The sequence below is a fragment of the Schistocerca nitens genome, chromosome 3 (assembly GCF_023898315.1).
Source record: "Schistocerca nitens isolate TAMUIC-IGC-003100 chromosome 3, iqSchNite1.1, whole genome shotgun sequence".
NCBI lineage: Eukaryota > Metazoa > Arthropoda > Insecta > Orthoptera > Acrididae > Schistocerca > Schistocerca nitens.
Genome location: NC_064616.1, coordinates 354,465,582 through 354,484,590, shown reverse-complemented (window position 1 = coordinate 354,484,590; position 19,009 = coordinate 354,465,582).

Genomic DNA, 19,009 nt, shown 5'->3' with positions numbered 1-19,009 from the left:
GAACACTAGTGATATGTGTACTGTATCAGCATTAGAACCGGCTCAAGGCAGGAAAATAAGCATCTCACCAGGTTACGAACTCCGTGTCAGTCTCCTCTATGCTGCTGTTGCGGCGGCAGGGATCGCACCAAGTACCGTTTGTTTAATGGGTCTGTAGGAGGACGGCGGTAGTGAAGAAGGAATGAAGACAAAATTTGCGACCCAGCAGGACATGGAACTTTCCAATTCTGAGAGGTTTAGCAACAACCATCGCATGCTTGGTGAGCTTACGCTTCTGTGATTATTGTCATCTGTAATAAAACTGTTTCGGGTGACATGGAACTTTCCAATTCTGAGAGGTTTAGCAACAACCATCGCATGCTTGGTGAGCTTACGCTTCTGTGATTATTGTCATCTGTAATAAAACTGTTTCGGGTGACAACGTGACCATACTGCTTCATAGGCCAATGTTTCGAGCACTGTAGGAAGTATCCTTCACCACTCTGATAAAGCCCACTTGCAACAGTGTCCGAAACGATGGTCTAAGAAACAGCGTGATCACAAACTCACGTAAGATGAAAGTCTTACTGAAGGAACTAACTATTAGTAAGGAATGCTCTTAGAACGAACATTCTTTAGAAACTATGTGTTTCTTATAGTGTAGGAGAAGAAGGTGTTATACAAAAGTAACGAAACTTGCCATCGAATCATGAAATTGACGAAATGAAAAATCTTAGCTGACGAATCAAATGTTAGTATATTCCCAGGGAAAATTCCACAGAACGCTATGGAATTGAGAGACTGACCGTAAAAACGGAATTGTTCAAAATTTTGATATGGTAAACACTCAAAGATATCTCTTGATTAATGCCCCAAATTTTAATCTATTGGAGTAGGTGTACTCTAACGAGTCTTAGAGTATCTTACTGAACAATTTATGCTGGTGTCGACAGGATAAGAACAAAAATATTAAACTAATTACTAAATCTAGCTTTTCCAGGGAAAAAGTCGCAAACTGAAAGAGAGAAACTTTTACACCTTGGTGCACTGTAAAGTAGTCTGTACCACACACAGATTACAGTCAAAGGCGGAGTTATATGCGGCCAGCATACAACATTGCCCCCTTGGAGGCGTTCTAGACACATCGTCGCGCAGAGGTTGTCTCTGACGTTTTCTTTCCTGCTAACAACGTGCGCTTTCTGCGTTTTCTGTGTGCTATTTCTGACTTCGCAGCTCGATCTTCGCTCTCTGCATTCATAAATAAATAATGCGGTCTCGGTGCTGGCGTGCATTTCGACTATGCAGCGCTGAATTCTTCACGTGGCAGATGTGTCTGTGTCACACAGGAAGGAGTTCCTTTCCTTCAGAAGCCTGCGAAGTTACGTAGTGCTGCCAACAAACTTTTCTGCGCTGAGTGATCATAAACGAATGGAAAAAATGAGAATATAGTAGTGGTAGCTGACGTTGCGCAACACCTGCTGATTTAATCTCAATTATTTATCACCAACGGAATGTCTTCTGCAGTAAGAATATGTTCATAAGGAATACTCCTCCATTTTTGCGTCTGAATTGCGTTCCACCTGTTTTGTACGCAGCCCATATAACACAACTTTCTTCCTGGTCCTCTAATCACTTTTCGATACAGTCGTTTGACTATACAAAATCGTTAACACAATGACCACTGGAGAACACTGCTCCGTACGGCAATAAATATAGATTAAAATTAATACCACGATACTACATGTATCAGGGAAAGTCTTGTTATAGATGTGAAAGTCCTTAATGATTGTAAACTCAAATTCATTGTAGTAAGTGGCATTACAAATGTTAACGCTGTTATTAGTATCTGACAAGGGAAAGGTCGAATCGACATGTCGAAAACTACCCTGAAATCTTTTGTACAGCTAGAATACACGGAAATAAAGACAAAGTCAAAATTTTAGCTCCTAAGACCAACTGCACAAAATCACCAAATTCGTAGCTCACCAGGCGGTGGGAGAAATGTATACCCTTGCTGCAGCTCTAGCAGACAGCGCTTGCATAACATGGGGGACACACATCCTTGGTTGACTGCACATCAGTAAACAGATAACATGGGACAACGCGATAGTAATTTGTGAAGCGAATTTCAGTTTGTTGATAGTTTCTCTGTCACGGTTGTTCAGTTATTATTTGCTAGAATCTGCAACTCAGTTAGTATCCATAATTATTAACAGTGGTAGCTAACAGCAACTCTCTTCGAGCAAGTACTTGAGTTTCACAGTACTATGGAAACGAATTAATGTTTTCAACCTTGCAAAGACAAAACACAATGAACGTGGTATGCAATCGAAATCATCTACTCCTCCTGAAGACCTATGTATGTGTTATTTATTAATAAATTTCTTGGATCATCGTTCGAATGATGTCGACATTTAGGTAGAAATTATGGAAATAAGGGTATTGGAAGAAATAGAACGATTTCATGAGCTGTAGTACGAACGATGGTTGTTATGCTCACTTAAGTCCACAATAAAAATACACTACCTTTCACGGTAAAGAAAACATGTGCAGTAATCACGCCCAAGAAAAAATGTGTAGTAATAGCTTTTAGTGATATAGGAACGGCTGTAAATTTTTTCTTGAAACGCTGAGTGAGGAAAAGCATAGATTTAATCAGTGTGAAAAGCCGGTTCCGTTTCGTAACATCATAACATGAATTGTATAAGTGAAAGAAGGATTTACATGAAGTGCGAAATATGCACCAAAATGAAACTCGCAAAAGTGTGAAAGAAGAAACTATTCGAAATATTGAGAGCTGCTCGTGAGAGTGAGTGCCCTTTTACCGAGGGTAATGTACGAGACTGGGCGCTGTGAATTAGTTGTGAGATGAACATTATTGATTTCCAGGCGTCTTCGACCTGATTAAACGGATTCAGGAACTTATACGAAAATGAAATCTCAAAATTAAGACGTTTACCTCAAGTAAACATGTAGCGGTGATGTCATTAATAGGGAATAACACAGAGAAATTCGTAGCTGACGCGAAAACGAAGCTTCTTATTTTCCCCTAAAGTGTTGCATATAAAGAAACTCAGTCAGATTTCCTGCAATAACTGCATGCCAGACTCACTTGTGCAGTAGATGAATCCTATGACACATTCGCATGCAACAGTGCCAACGGTAAGTATCACTGGATCACTGTTTCTACAGCTTTACATCAGTTTATAGGGACATCAAGAAAATTAATACAAAAATTAAAAGAAATGATTGTTTATTTGAAAAAATCTTGTAACCTACGTAGCAAAATCTGGAGAAACGGGAGAGAATAATTTTCGATGTTGCAATCTAAATGTCTTCTTTCAATATGCAGAAAATAGTTCATTGCTTTTGGTGGACACCTTACCAGGATATAACGACACCTCTGTCTTTAGGACGACGACGAGAATACTGTTAATACAATTCGGTGTCCATCCGACACTAATAATGTGATTCAACCTCTCTATGAAAAAATTCTCCCACAGTGTAAAGCCTTTTTCAGAAAATTGTCTGACAAGATAATTTACGTTAGCTCTTTGTCATTTCATGTTTACCAGCGTAATAGGATTGCTAAACTTCAGTTATCGCTCTACTGTCAGTTTGCTTCACCACGCATCACAGTATGCAGAACAACGGCAACGAACATTTCTTATTCCACTCCAGTCCTGTATAAGTAGAACTAGCAATTAATATGAAGTGTCTGAATGCATAAATATTTTGTCTGGTGTACCAGGTCTAAGGAAAATGTTTGCTTTCGTCATCCAATAGACACTTGGCATTTTTATGACGATTACAGGAAATAAACAAGGAACTGTTCAGTTATTAGTAAAATATACATTATTCAAAAATTATCATAAAAACTGTTCTACAGGAATTATTATAAAATATTTGATGTCAATGAATTAAAGTCCCAACTGATGGAAGTCGTTTGGAATGTAGCATGATATAATGCCTTGATTTACTGTCCTCTGCTAGTCACTTGCGTAACAAACACATCTGTAACCATTAACGATTTAAGATGTTGGGTACGGTTTAATTGCTTAAAATTCGTGTTTGCACTTTTAACTTCACGCTACGTGGCCCCGCGTTCTCATGTCACGGCTGCGCCTGCTTATTCCTCGAACGTGCGCTAGGGAGGAAGGGCTGTAGATACCGTCGTCATAAGCGGTTCTTCGTGGGGAAACAATTAGTAGCTTTCACGCTTTTTGAAAAGTGTTTGCTAAGCGCCTTAGCAGCTAAAATTCTGACACTGAATTTCTTTCGGTTTATCCTTCCTGTCTGAAAAATTTCGGCGTAGGTTTCGACTCGTCGAATTTGACCATTCCCGTGGGAGACAACCACAGGAGTCATTCCGTAATTCGTAATCAAAACTATTTTTATTTTTTGCCGATAAGAGCTTCTTCAAGAATATTTGGACTCACAAAATTCTATGAAAACTCTAAATATTTTTGCTCTGTAGGTTTTCGATCACTCATCAACTGTTGTTCGCTTGGCGAGTGGTTTTGTATAAACTGGTATTAAACTAACCACGTAGAGAAACTGCGATTAAAAGCGTCAAGCACTCTATGGAAACCTCACCCTCAACAGTGTACCACTGGTAATATCACTGATTTCATGATGATACGTGATCCACGCCCACTTCCAAAGTCACCTATCGCCCTTGTTACCTAACACAATAACATTAAAAGTGTAACTTAGTCAAGAGCAGCTAGTTGTGCAAATGTTTGAACTTTAAACTACACGGCGAATTGTTCTTTTCCGGATGTCATTTCAAACATAGCATCTGTAGGCAACGCAAACTAAGTAAAGCGTTCGTGCCTGACCGACACTCGAGCACAGCACTGATCGTCATTGGTGACTAGGCATAAAGTGACTTGATATACCCAGGATTCCTGATATCGCTAGCTCCTTGCTGGCGCCTCACCAGGTGGTGCGTATTACTCCCTTGTGCAGTTATTGCTACCCCGGCCAGGCTTCAAGAGCGGCCCCTAAAGCGGCGACTGGGGGACTTCGAACGGCGCAGTGCAGGAAGTATACGTGTAGCCTTCGCGCAGTGTGGAGCCGGGCAAGCGGCAGTGCTTGGGGCAACGGACACGCATTACTGATCGGCATGACATCTTTTCCTGGTCGCAGTTCACACTTCTTCGTGGGCACTGAGTAGAAGGCAAAATGCTTGGTTCGCCTAGGCAGTGCGTATCAGGTTGCTCAGCTCTGGGCACCGTTTCCCCCTCCGCAGGCCGTTTGAGCTGATGTTTCTATTTATATTCATTGGTCCATCATGCGCGCCTTTGTTATTTGACTGTCAGTGATTCTAGGACCCTCTTATTGCCCTGTCTGCTCTGCTTGTTTTTGAAATGACTTGTGTTAATCTGCTGGCCAGCGTTCTCACTAAGATTTTTCCACGGTTAATGGTGTTATGGCTATGTAATGTGCCCAGGTATCACGCAATATTATATCTGGGGCCTATGAATTATGTAGTTTTTTTAAATTTCGTGTTTGTTTTAAAATTGTTATATGCGAGGGAACAAACTGTTTCTGAATTCTAATGTCTGTTTTCACTATGTTTTAGACGCTGGTGTGCTCCCTGGAATTACTATTATCCACCACTTTAAATTTTGTGTGCTATGTCCTCCTGCTAGTGGTAAGATCTAAGCGAGTTATTATTTATATTCCTTACTGGAACAATTTTCAGCTCCCTTTGAGTAGTTCTACTTCAAACCTTACATTTTTAGCAAAACTTAGTTCCTAGGCCGTATGACGTTTTTGGAAAACAATAACTTTCAGCTGTATATAAATCAGTGAAGCATTTATGTTCGGTGTTTGTTTACAGTACCTACTAAGTTGTCGGGAGAGCGTTCCGTATTGGCAGCTTGTTGCCTTGTGGGGATGCTTTGCTTGAAGCCGTCTGGTTGGCTTTCGAGCATTTTCTAGCGCGGCTTGCTATTTGTTTGAAGTCGCACGTCCTGTCTGTCTGTGCTCAAGATAAGTACCTTTCTCTTTCTGACTGGCAGTGTAAATGAAATTTTACTGTCGATCACGAAGCATTTGATTAACAGACGTCACATAGAGAATTTTACCTTTAATTTTATTGCTTCATTTAATATATACTGCAACCTTGTTTTAAATTCTTGGGTGTAAACCTATTGAGCAAGGCCTAAAGGCAAATTGTTATGTATTGTTTACTAGTTGATATTAATCTTTTGGGGGTTTGGCTGACGTATTGGTTTTGAGCTCGTTTGAAGAAATTTATCTAGATCTCAGTTTTAATTATTTTTATTCGCTGGTTTATTTAAATTTTATTTTAAATTTTTTTAATGGTCAGTATTGTCATTCTTTTATTTTGTTTGAGGCCATTATTATTGTAATTCAGAGACTGTGTCATTCACCATTATGAACGCCTTAAAGTCTGTAAATCGCAAACGGCAAAATAACTTGGAATATTTGGCTCTGAGCACTATGGGACTCAACTGCTGTGGTCATAAGTCCCCTAGAACTTAGAACTACTTAAACCTAACTAACCTAAGGACAGCACACAACACCCAGCCATCACGAGGCAGAGAAAATCCCTGACCCCGCCGGGAATCGAACCCGGGAACCCGGGCGTGGGAAGCGAGAACGCTACCGCACGACCACGAGATGCGGGCTTTGGAATATTTCTACCTGTGTTCTAAAACGGGACCTGTTGTTACTTTAAAAATATTTTTGTTGTCAAAAAGGATAAATGATGTTAGTTAAAGGAGCCTATTTCTTCCTTGTCATTTCTCTGATCCCTGTGAACCACGATTTTACACTGTTGAGGAAAGGAGTTGTGCAGGCTTAGGCTATCTCAAACGCGAGCATACTCAATAGGAACTGCGCATTCGTCGCTCACGTATAGAGGGTCGTGTTTGAGAGCTGTTCTTAGAGGTAACCAATCCAGCCGAAGCAAATGAGTAGGGCTCGGGCCTAGTTGTGCAATTTCAGTAATCTTGTTGATCTAGGCCACCCTCAATTCAGCGATCAGCTGAGGAGTGTTGTAAAACAGCTAAGCATGAGGGTTAAAGAATTACAGATTAGCGTGGGCACGTTAGGTTTGGAGGGTGAATGGCTGAGTGGAGAAGAGGGTGTTTTGGTTATCTGTTTCCTATTAGAAAGGTCAAAGCCCAAGCTCTTTGGGGGATCCATTTCAGATTCTTTTTCTAAATTACAGAATCCTATTTTGTGCTTGTTAAACGGTATCACTGAAGTAGCTGTTGAACAACTGAATCAAGTTCGTGAAGTGTTATGGTTGATTCTGTGGTTTGAATTACACGCTGACGCGTTTCAGACCCCGCATTTAGTCATTATTTTTCTTCTTTATCCTTTATCTCAGTTTTTGTTAAGCGAGTTGCTATCGGATGTACTGAGAGCGGGGCAGCTTAGGGCCCATATAACTGAAAGGAAACTAACAGCACTTAATAGGAACGAACTTGAGTGCTTGTATTATTGAGAAATACAGGCTTCTCTCCTGCGAGGAGAGCTTCTATAAAGTTTGGAAAGTATGAGACCAGGTACTGGCAGAAGTAAAGCTGTGAGGACGGGGCGTGAGTCGTGCTTGGGTAGCTCAGTTGGTAGAGCACTTGCCCGCGAAAGGCAAAGGCGCCGAGTTCGAGTTTCGGCCCGGCACACGGTTTTAATCTGCCAGAAAGTTTCATATCAGCGCACACTCCGCTGCAGAGTGAAAATCTAATTCTGGCACCTGTTTCTTCTTTTTACAGTGACAACTATCGCGGATTAGCTGTTAAATTATCGTCTAGTAAATACTATTTTCGGCGTGGTTCCCGGAACAGTTTAGTGTCGGAATGTCCGGTTGAGTGCGGGCGTAGGACCAACGGCTGACGCCATCTTAAGCGAGTGATCACTCCAGTGAAAAGGCCTACCTGGCTTTAACATCTTCAACAGGTGTTATTGAGGCACTGGTCTACTGGTTTGATGGGCAAACATCCTAAGATCACTCTCGCCAAGTAGCAAATTTCGTTTTTGGGACATCTGATTTCTAAATATGGAATCAGAATCGACCAAGAACGTACTTCCGATCTCAAGAAAATTCCTCCTCCTAAGAACAAAAAGGAAGTCGCCCGATTTATCAGGATGGCAATCTACTTTCGGAAGTTGGTACCTAATTTTACTAAATTAGCTGCCCCTCTTAACTATCTTCGTAAGAATGGACGCGAATTTGTTTGAGGAGAAATCCAGCTGGACGCATATGAGACAATTAAGATAGTCCTAAGTAACCCGCCCCTCTTAACTATCTTCGTAAGAATGGAAGCGAATTTGTTTGGGGAGAAAGCCAGCTGGCCGCATCTGAGACAATTAAGATAGTCCTAAGTAAGCCGCCGGTACTAGCGATTCCTAATTTCGAGAATTTACAGACCGACGCGTGTAATATCAAGGTGGCCACAGCCTTTTTACAGGAAGTCGGAGGTCAGAGACCACCTATTGCTTTTGCCTCGCAAAGATTAGTGGGACCCGAGCTAAAGTATTCTATGTACGAGTGTGAGGCTTCGGATGTGCTGTTCGCTGTTGAAAAATTTAAATTGTATCTCGAACACAGAGAATGTAACTTAGACAGACAGCCAGGTCTTGAGCAGGGTTCTTGCCCGCCCAAGAAAGTCTGGCAGGATTGCAAGATGGGCAATCCGTATGTCTGCCTTTTGTTCCAAGATTCACCGTATCAGAGACTCAGATAACCAGGCGGTCTAATGGACGATGCACTCCGCCACATGTTTGAGGGGAGCGCTCACGAGTCCGGGAAATGTTGTTCTGTTATCAAGTCTTCATTTTTTAACGTGTTAATCGATATACCCCTATTATTTTCTAATCTCAGGAATAAGCAGGACCGAGATCCTCATTTAAGGCCTATAAGAAGTCGGTTGTTGGGGGGGAGGTACTTCCCGACTACTACTTGAAAAAGGATACACTTTGTCGTGAAGTTGGCAAACTAGCCGAGCCTAATATTTATTTACCTGTTGAGCTCGCGCCATCTGTATTCTGTTATTTTCAAGTCTCGCATTAGGTGGGCATCTGTGCCTCTACAAAACACTTGCTAAGGTCCATACGTATCTTACATGGCCATCCTTATACAAGGATATTCTGTGATTGGTTCAGGAATGCGAATATTGCATAATGGCCAAGTCCAGTCCCAACTCGCGTAAAGGATTATTGGGTTCTGAACAGGAGCGAAGACCTGTGGATAAATTACTCATTGATTATGTGGGTTTCCTGCATTGAAAAAGAAACATATTAGTAGTTTTTAATGCTCTTGCTCGTTTTGTGTGGCTTCTCTAAACTAGAGGAGTTGCCGCCTCGCTAACTATTCATAATGTAACTCAAATATTTTCCTGATTTGGTCCGACGAAGGTGCATGCCAGTGACAATGCCTCTACCTGTGTGTCACGAGAGTTTAAGCAGTTTTGGTTTGGTAATACCATTAAGACCATTGTGACCACCCGCTATTACCCTCAACCTTCCTTTCCTGAGAGGATTAATCGTAATCTTAAGGTTGCGTTACTTATTCATCATGCTTTGAATCAGACCAGATATGACACTCCCATCCCTTGGCTTAATCCTACCTTCAGGTGAGCACAGCATGAGGCTTCTAAAGCAGTTCCTGCTGCTTTGATGTTTTTCTTATTCCCTTGGTTCTCACCTGGAGAGCTTGTGGAGTATAAACGATCTGTTGTCTGAGCGGATTATGGCTTGTCTGATTAAAGAAAACTGGGATAGAGCTGGGAAGAACATCGACCTAGACCACTGCCATGAAGAGAGGCGGTATAATCAGGGAAGGAGATCATTTTGTGGCAGAGTTTAGGATAATGTTTTTGTTTGAAGTTTTAGCATTGGTGGTAATCAAGATAATGGTATTACCAGAAAACTTGCTCCTAGGTCTGTGGGACCCCGTGCAGTTCTTAAAATCTCAAGTTCCATTAATTTGCTAGTGCGCAACCTTATGAGTGCGAAAACGTTGAAGGTGCACGTGAGAGAAATAAAAAGCTAATTGCGTGATTCGTTTCCCACCTTCTGTTCTCATTTAAAAAAGGAGGGGTAGGGTCTTTGCCTTGAGTGGGGAGATGCAGCTGTGGTGGCTGTTTTCACCGTCTTTTACGTGTAGCCTTCGCGCAGTGAGGTGCTGGGGCCAGTAGCAGTGTTGGCGCAATGGACACGCGCTGCAGATTGGCACGACGTCTTTTCCGGGTCGTCATTCACTGCTCTTCGTTAGGACTGGGTACAAGGCAAAAGGTCTGGCTCGCCTAGGCCGTGCGTACCTGGTTGTTCAGCTCAGTGAACTGATTCCCCGCTCCGAAAGACGTTTGAACAGATGTTCGAGTTCATATCCCCTGAGTCGTCATGCACGCGTTTGTTATTTGATTCTGTGTGATTCTACGGCCAGTTTTCTCCCTGTCTGCTCTGCGTGTTTTTGAAGTGACTTTTATTAATCTGCTGGCCAGCGTTCTCTCTATAATTTCGCCATGGTTAATGTTGTTATGGGTATGTACTGTGCCCAGCTATCACGCATAATTGTATCTGGGACCCATGAATTATGTAGTTCTTTTAAAATTTTGTGTTTGTTATCAAAACGTTTTATGTGAGGGGAAAAACTGTTTCTGAATTGTAATATTTGTTTTCACTAGGTTTTAAACGCTGGTGTGCTCTCTGGTATTTCTACTATACAGCCCTTTAAATTTTGGGTGTTATGACTTCCACCAAATGGTGAGATCGAAGCGAGTTATCTCTATTCCTTCCTGAGACAGTTTACAGCTCCCTTGGTGTAGTTCTCCTTGACACCTCACATTTTTAGCGATGTTTATTTCCTAGGGCGTATGACCTTATTGGATAGATCAGTGCAGTCGTGGATAAACAATAACTTTCACTTGTAGTGTAATTCAGTGAGATATTTATGTTCGGTGTTTGTAAAAACTACCTACTAAGTTGCCAGGAGAGCCTTCTTTGCCGGATACTTCTTACTGCGTGCTTGCTTGATGCCGTCTGGATGGCTCTCGAACATTTTCTAGTGCGGCTTGCTATTTGTGTGCAATCGCACGTCCTGTCTGTCTGGGCTCGGGTTGAGTACCTTATCTTATCTGACTTGCAGTATAAATGAAATTTTACTGTCGGCCATGAGGCCTTTGATTAACTGAATTCGCACAGAGAATTTTCCCTTTAATGTTATTGTTATGTTTAATACATATTGTAACTGTGGTGTCACCGCCAGACACCACACTTGCTAGGTGGTAGCTTAAATCGGCCGCGGTCCATTAGTACATGTCGGACCCGCGTGTCGCCACTGTCAGGATCGCAGATCGAGCGCCACCACACGGCAGGTCTCGAGAGACTTACGAGCACTCGCCCCAGTTGTACGGACGACATTGCTAGCGACTACACGTATGAAGCCTTTCTCTCAATTGCCGAGAGACAGTTAGAATAGCCTTCAGCTAAGTCCATGGCTACGACCTAGCAAGGCGCATTAACCATATCTGGAGAGAGTTTCACTTGTATTATCAAGAGAAATGTACCACAATGAATTAAAGTTAAGTATACGAGAAGCTCCGTTCTTTTCTTTATAGCTTTCATCACGTATCCTGTTTCAGACTTAACGCCAGTCGGCGTGTGTGTACGCGTGCCTTTCGGTTACCCGTCACTGTGGACTGGCTGCCTTGTCAGTCCACTACATTGGCGACGAGGATGGGATGTGTTCTTTCTACTTTGCACTAATTTGCTTGTGTCATGGCTCGCCACATTCTCCAGATGTACTGTCCGAATTTTATCGCTTGCAGAATCAGCAGACGCAGGCGTTATTGGATGCCCTTGGACAGCTCGTCCAGGGTCAACGTGCGCTGCAAACCGATGTGGCCACCGCCGCTTCATCGATACCGCAGCCACAACACGCAGTTGCACCACCATTTCGTCCATATAGAGCGGACGTGGAGTCTTGGACGGAATGGTCACGACAATTTGGATTTCATCTCGCCGCCTACAGAATTCAAGGTAATGAGCGGCAGCCGTTTTTGCTTTCGTGTGTAGGTGTGTCCACCTACCGCGTGATAGTGAAATTGTTTCCCCAGCGCGACGTAGCAACTCTGTCATACGAAGAAATTTTGTCTGCTTTAGATGCCTATTTCAAAGAAACAGTAAATGTCGTTGCAAAAAGGTATACGTTCTTTCGTACAAAACGTACGGCCGGTCAGACTAATCGGGAGTGGGTTGCAACTTTGCAAGGCCTTACACGGGATTGTGCTTTTGAGTGCGAATGTGGACTTCCTTATTCAGATACAATGGTGTGTGATGCAATTGCACAGAACGTTTCTGATGTTCGCATACGGGAACAGATTTTGAAACTAGTTAATCCCTCCCTTCAACAAGTGATAGACATATTAGATAGGCAAGACACACTTGACTTTTCTCAGGAATCATTTGAAACTTCGCCAGCCGTGTGTCACATTAACCGGCCCGCCGGACGCGCTGCACGGACCGCTAAACAGCCCTCGCGTACGTCCGCGCAGCTGCGGCCTAGCTCTCAACCACGTGTGCCGCGTAGGCAAGCAACTGCAGTGAAATCATGCCCACGGTGTGCAACTAGACATTCGCGTCACAATTGCCCGTCACGCCAAGCTATTTGCTTTTACTGTCATAAGAAAGGACACGTTCAAAGTGTTTGCCAGAAAAAGCTCAGATCACACAATCACAACCATTCCAGGCCCTTTGCTTCGTGCCGGAATCGAACCCAGAATACTCGGGCTCGTGAACCTTTGCCCATGGACATTCATGTAGTTAATTCCACCACGTCCAGTGCCGCTATCTCAAACAGTGACTGTGTTCGTCCCACAAAAAGTGTGCGTCGACGTCGCCGGAAATCCCGTCAAGTCGCAAGTGCTTCTGTACCTGTCTCAGTTCAAATTGCACGTGAACGTCGCTCTTGTCGTCGGCAGGACAATAAACTTTTTGTGGACTTGGACTTTGAAGGCAAAGTGATACCATTCCAGCTCGATACCGGAGCTGCAGTTTCATTGATCAATCACGACACGTACAACCAACTGGGCAAACCTCCGTTGCGTGCCGCACATGTTAAGTTAAATAGTTATTCAGGACAACGGATCCCTGTGTTAGGACAGTGCACTCTTCTTGCAACATACAAGGGACAAACAAAACTTGTGTCATTTTACGTCCTTCGTTCTTCTGCAGTGAACTTGTTTGGTTTAGATTTATTTCAGTTGTTTAACATGTCTATAGTAAATCAGGTACTATCAGTGAACGAGACTGTGCCTTCAGCCAGTGTTTCGCGTCTATGTGAAGAATTTGCAGAAATTTTTGCACCGGGCCTTGGTTGCGCTAAGAACTATGAAGCACATTTGGAACTGAAAGTAAACGCGCAACCGAAATTTTTCAGAGCGCGCAATGTTCCCCACGCATTGCGTTATGAGGTCGCCAACCGCTACGATATCTTGTATCGGTCCACTGCTAAGCACGGAAACGCTGATGCGTTGTCCCGTTTGCCTGTTGCTGAGGATAAAGCATTCGATTCTTCCGAACTTTTGCATGTTCATTGATGCGGAAACCGATAACGTGGTCGAATCGTTTCCGATTGATTTTCGTCGTGTGGCTACAGCCACAGCTGCTGACCCTGTCCTTGCTACTGTTTTGCATTTTGTTGCTACGCAATGGCTCTTGCCAAAGTCGCGGATCGCGGATCTGCTGGTTCGCTGATTTTTTGCTCACAAGGAGAGACTTTTTGTACGACGTGGTGTTTTGCTGTTGCGTTCTGATAATGACCAGTCCAGAGTCGTGGTCCCACGTTCCTTACAGTCCTCTGCTTACGGCTTCTTCACCAAGGACATTGGGGTATAGTGCGCACGAAACAACTTGCTCGTCAGCACTGTACTTGGTTCGGAATCGATGCTGCGATTACGAATATGTGCTCTTCTTGCATGGCGTGTGCCGTAGAACAATCCGCACCGCCGCGGAAATTCTTTGCATGGCCGAAAGCCACTTCCCTTTGGCAACGCTTGCACATAGATTTTGCCGGTCCATTCTGGAATGCTCGATGGTTGGTTGTGGTCGATTCTTTCAGTAATTTTCCTTTTGTTGTCCGGATGTCTTCCACGACGTCATCTGCCACCATACAAGCGTTATCCGCTATTTTTTGCGTTGAAGGTCTTCCGCAGACTATTGTTTCCGACAATGGCCCACAATTCATGTCCACAGAATTTCAGTCATTCTGCAAGGCCAATGGTATTCAACATCTGACATCCGCGCCATTTTCGCCTGAGTCAAACGGTGCCGCTGAACGATTGGTCCGGACTTTCAAGTCACAGATGTTGAAGTTGAAAGAGTCGCATTCTCGGGAGGACGCATTGTTGCTCTTTTTGTCCTCGTATCGCTCTCAGCCCCGAGATGGTCGCTCGCCGGCTGAGTTGCTCCATGGTCGTCCTCATCGAACCTTGATGTCTTTGCTGCATCCGCCGCATCAGGTTCCTGTGCAGTGGCAGACTCCTGCTTTTGCTCCTGGCGACGTTGTCTTCTATCGCAACTATCGCGGTTCACGGCGTTGGCTCGCAGGGCGCATTCTTCGCTGCCTCGGCCGCGCGATGTATTTGGTTTTGGGGGCCTCTGGTGAGGTGCGTCGGCATCTCAATCAGCTGCGCCTCTGCCGTCGCCTGGGTTCTGCCGCTCCCCGTCTGCTTTCAGCAACGGTGCCGTCCGGTCAGCGCCCTGGGGACCCATCTACTGGCTCGCCTCATCCCCAGGTGTTACCGACGATGCCTTCCATTTTGCCCCATGGCGACGCGCCGCCGCCGCCGCCGCCGCCCGTTCTCCGGCCGGCGCCGCCCGCAGCGGACGCGTCGCTGCTGCCGCCGGGCGCCTCCCTGGGTCCCGCGCCGCCGATCGCTTCCCGTGACCAGCCGTCATCCGCCATGAAACTATTGCCCGCTCCGGACCAGATGTCGTCTTCGCCCGTCGGGTGCCCCGACCGCATGGAGGTCGACCCTTCGGCCCCTCCTGTCTCATTACGGGCGCATACACCGCATGTTGACGTGCACCCGGGACTAGGTTTTCAGGCGTTTCCTAGCTCCCCTCGGACCGAATGGCCGGGTGCGGGTGGCACAGCCTCGCCTGTTGTTAGGCTCCCCACCTCATCGCATACGTCAACATGGGGTCCTCCCCACGGCGGGCGGAAGCCTTATCACACAACCGTTCGCCGATTTGCGGGGGAGGAATGTGGTGTCACCGCCAGACACCACACTTGTTAGGTGGTAGCTTAAATCGGCCGCGGTCCATTAGTACATGTCGGACCCGCGTGTCGCCACTGTCAGGATCGCAGATCGAGCGCCACCACACGGCAGGTCTCGAGAGACTTACGAGCACTCGCCCCAGTTGTACGGACGACATTGCTAGCGACTACACGTACGAAGCCTTTCTCTCAATTGCCGAGATACAGTTAGAATAGCCTTCAGCTAAGTCCATGGCTACGACCTAGCAAGGCGCATTAACCATATCTGGAGAGAGTCTCACTTGTATTATCAAGAGAAATGTACCACAATGAATTAAAGTTAAGTATACGAGAAGCTCCGTTCTTTTCTTTATAGCTTTCATCACGTATCCTGTTTCAGACTTAACGCCAGTCGGCGTGTGTGTACGCGTGCCTTTCGGTTACCCGTCACTGTGGACTGGTTGCCTTGTCAGTCCACTACAGTAACCTTGTTCTAAATTTAATTGTAAATTTTTTGGGGGTAAACATTTTGGGTAAGCCGTAAAGGTGAATTGTTACGTCTTATTAACTAGATAATATTCATCTTTTGGGTGTTTGCCTGATGTCTTTGATTTGAGATCACTCGAAGAAATTTATGTAGAACTCAGTTTTAATTATCTGCATGGGCTGATTTACTTAAATTTTATGTTCAATTAAAATTTTTTAAGGCCAACATTGTTAATGTCGAATTTTCTTTCATCTTCTTTGAGGTAATTATTATTGTAACTCAATGACTGTGTCATTCATCATTTTGAACGCCTTAAGTTCTGTAAATTGAAACTGGCAAAGTAACTTGGAATTTTTCTACCTGTTTTTCTTAAAGTTGTTCTGTTGTTACTTAAAGAAATGTTTGTTGTTAAAAGGATGGATGATGTTAGTTAAAGGGGCATAGTCATTCCATGTCATTTCGCAGATCCTGGTAAATCCCGATTTGAGTTCCTATCCAGCATCTAGTCTTCCCTTTAACTAACAACGAAAAGTGTTAAACATGCTTTCATTCACAAATAACAGCTTGAAGAGCAAAGTTTTGTGTAGGACGGGATTCAGTTTCAGTACCTAGTTGGAATGTTAACCATGCACAGTGAAATATAAGACATCTATTACCTCTGCAGGAGGTAACTGTTTGAACCTGAAAGCACGCGACTTTTCGGTTTCCCTGGTTTGTTTTGTAACCACGAATGGACCTTATATTTAACTTTCTTTCACCAGTAGATGTGCACTTGTTTGAACTAGAAATAATGGGACAAAGAGTTCAGTGATTGGAAATCGAACACTGCATATATCATTGTTGACGATACAAGACGAGACTTTAACTATAGGATTGTCTAGTAGTAACTTGGACTGGCGTATTTTTACTTTAAATGATGTGATGACTATGTCTCATTGGTAGTCGAAACCGTCACGTGTCGTTACATTTGACGACGAATGAAGTAATGCTGAAAATCAGAATTCTTTTCTACTGGCAGACACATGGAGACCTTCAGGGGTTTGGAATTTTGTGCAAACAACAAAATAATCAAAATGTGTCCTCACGAAGGAATTAAATCTCGCGAAAGGGGAGATCCTAGTTCGAATCTCAGCCCAGAACCGATATATTCCACGTCTTAATTTCAAATAAAAGCTGGTATTAGTGCCCTGTGGCCTAAATGGCCTCTGGCTCATTATCTAAAATAAAATCACTAGTGAAAGAAAGGTTAATGATTATAGAGTTTCTACATGCCGCCACTTCTGCCTCTGTCGTGGTTCAGCCTAACCTCTAGTTGGTAGCGACAGGATGTCATCATTAATGTTCATCTGGAACACCGTGCTTCACTTGGTCTAACTGGAGGTGAATTGGATCTGTTTGGGCGAATAAAAATGCATTGCTTGAAGTGGGAATGGAATCGAATCTACCTAGCATCACTCCTCCACCCTACCGAACTCCTCATGGAAATGCATCATAATTTTGTCATAACGAGGGTATTCCGCACTCGATGAGAATTCTCGCTGGGTCCATGGAGTAGATTACAACCTGTGCAACACACTCATTTCCTTGTTCGATCCAACCGCCGTTAACCAGCTGCCCCGACCACTAAGAGTGAACATTAGACTTTTTCTAATTCACGAACTGAAATCACAGAATATCTACATAATGTGACAGCACTGCAGGATAGCGAATTTTCCACAATTACACTCTTTTTATTCAGGAACTGAAATCACAGAAAATCTACACACTGACAGCATTGTAGAATACCGAAGTTTCCACAGGGAATGTTGAAAGTGCAGCGCAAAAGAAAAACTAATTTACTGAATCCACATCTTCCGTAAAGTTTTAAACTGCACATCATCTGTCTGCTAACAGGATCACTCTGTTGGTTGCTCAGAGGCAATTTCTTTCATTTCCTAACTCGCCTGTAGGAGCAAAACGCTGGAAAAATACTTCCGTAAAACAGATTGTGGCTGCCTGTCCTGTTAGAGCAATTTCTGCTCTATCGGTCCACAGCCGCCTGACGCTTGCCACTCTCGGCCCCAGTGATCGCAACATATCGCGCCTTCATCCTGTGATCTACAGCGGGCGTTTTCACACACACGCATGACAAGCGTAATATTATTTAATGTTTCAGTCGTTTCTCATGTGAAATATCTTGGATAAACGGACTGTACGCCAAGCAGTAGCAACAACGTTGTATCCAAAACTTATGCACCATATGACCTGAGGAACACTAAGCACGCAATCTACCATTGCGGGCAAAATTTATCTGAACAAAGTAGGACGGTGCAGAAATTCGTGGCGATTGTGTTTGGTGTGTCGGCTTGCAGGTCGCTGTGTGTATATTTATCAAACGCCATTTTTTTTATTTGAGGTTCTAGTATTTTTCTTGGGATGACATCTTGATGTTGCATTTTTCATTTGAAGGTTATGTTTAGCGTTGTTTATGAGTTACAAAACGGAGAATTAAACGGAAAAATGTGTAACACTTGCGAAACTTCGTTCTCTTTCGATGTAATAGAGGGGTGAAGGCAGTGAAGGCGCTGGAGGAAGAGCAAACATTTGCGCCGTTTATGTGGTGAAAGCTATTGCAGAATCCGCTCCAAAAAATTGTTTTCTCACTTCATGTAAGATCATTTTGACATGAGATATCCTCCGCATTCAGGAAGCCCAACGGGTGTATCTCTGTCACTTAAGAAGACACTGGTATCCCACGAACCTGGAACCTAGAACGACCGCAGTATTGGCTTCCCAACGCGACGAAGTTTCCGTTTCTTTTTTCAATCTCCGAGAATTGCTAGATTGTTTTACATCACGTGGGAGGCAATATTGTTACTGATTAATTTATCTCTTATATTCCTCCTGTCGTGTTCAATAAAGTAACGAAAAAACGCTATTTAATATGCACGTTACAAACAGAAATCAATTATAGCTTATGATAACGTTACGGAACAAGTCTATTTGCGTGAAACAAAGTATCCCAAACTATCACGATTTGCAGGATAATATGCACTTTCGTCTTCGAAACGGTCTGCGTCTCTGTTTAATTCAGTCATACTCAAGTAACATTACAGGAAGGAATACCACGGCACTATGCAAATGTAGCAGCAGAAGTAGACACATAACAAAATACAGTTAAAAAACCATTCAGTGACACTGTCAAGTCAATACAGTTGACAAACAGAAAACGTAGACATTATAAAGTGTGCAATTCTGAAAGTTTTTCACTTTTAGATGTATAGGGTAGAGAATCAAAGGGGCGACAAAGCTTAGCCGGCCGT